General features: G+C 49.0%; 1 pseudogene; it reads left to right on the forward strand.

Moving 5' to 3' along the window:
- The first annotated feature begins 516 nt into the window (after positions 1-516).
- Positions 517-634, forward strand: LOC124728996 (annotated as a pseudogene).
- Positions 635-1,208: the final 574 nt, after the last annotated feature.

The following is a 1,208-nucleotide window of genomic DNA, read 5'->3' on the forward strand; positions in this document are numbered from 1 at the left end:
GCTGCAGCTATCGGCTATGCCGTTCGTGATTGCAGCAGTGATCCTTGACGGTATGCACCATCTGCGCTATATGTCGTGCCGCACAGGGACAGACTTCCGAAGTCCGAGGTCGTGGTTGGTACCACCCAGCACACAGTACACTAATGAACCAACACGCTATGATCACAACCAAAACAAGAGACCTAATGCTGCCTGTTGGGGTTGTGGGCGCATAATGCAGTAAGAACGATACACTATCGGGTCAAAATTATTCGGGTACGTATAAGTGGACTTTAATGTAGGGTGTGTCAACGCTTAGACTTTACGATGGTTTGAATCTGCTCGGGACAGTTTCATTAAGGTGTCGGAATGCCTGTGGAGTAACGACGGTCCATTCTTCCTCAAGATCCGAAACTAGAGAAAGTAGTGTTTGAGGCTGGGTTTCGGAGCGAAGACGACGTTCTGACTCATCCCAAAGATGTTCCAGTGGATACAGGTCAGGACTCTGGGCAGGCCAGTCCATTTCAGGAATATTCTGGCAACGGCCTTGCCGCAGTGGATACACCGGTTCCCGTGACATCACCGAAGTTAAGCGCTGTCGGGCGTGGTCGGCACTTGGATGGGTGACCATCGGAGCTGCCACGCGCTGTTGCCATTTTTCGGGGTGCATTCAGCCTTGTAATGCCAGTTGAGGAGCTACTCGACCGAATAGTAGTGGCTTCGGTCAAGAATACCATCACGAGCGGGAGAGCGGTGTGCTGACCCCACGCCCCTACTATCCGCATCCTCCACTGAGGATGACACGGCGGTCGGATGGTTTCGGTAGGCCGCTCGTGACCTGAAGACGGAGTGAGTACAAGCGATTCGCTCACAGATGGTGCTGTATGATAGGCAGCAATGTCATACATACATGATCACCGTGTCTGAATTGTTCCTTTACTGCAAGCAATGTACAGTGCTATAAAATGTGTCCGTATCTTGCGCACTGATTTGAAGAGCACTGTTTGAGTCTATAGGAACCGGTACCATGAAAACATAAATGCGATTGTGTCTGGAAATGACAATTATTTTAGCAAATATAGTAGTCACGATCGTCTCCATACAATCAAAATGCCATTCTTCACGAAAAGCTCATTTCAGTTTCACGCAATGTGTTGGTGTTGCGTGCTACACAAATCTTGTTCTATTCAGTAGTTTTAGCCTTGATGGCTTACTGACGAAAGTCTGGT

Source organism: Schistocerca piceifrons, chromosome 1 (assembly GCF_021461385.2).
Source record: "Schistocerca piceifrons isolate TAMUIC-IGC-003096 chromosome 1, iqSchPice1.1, whole genome shotgun sequence".
In the NCBI taxonomy this organism is placed as follows: Eukaryota; Metazoa; Arthropoda; class Insecta; order Orthoptera; family Acrididae; genus Schistocerca; species Schistocerca piceifrons.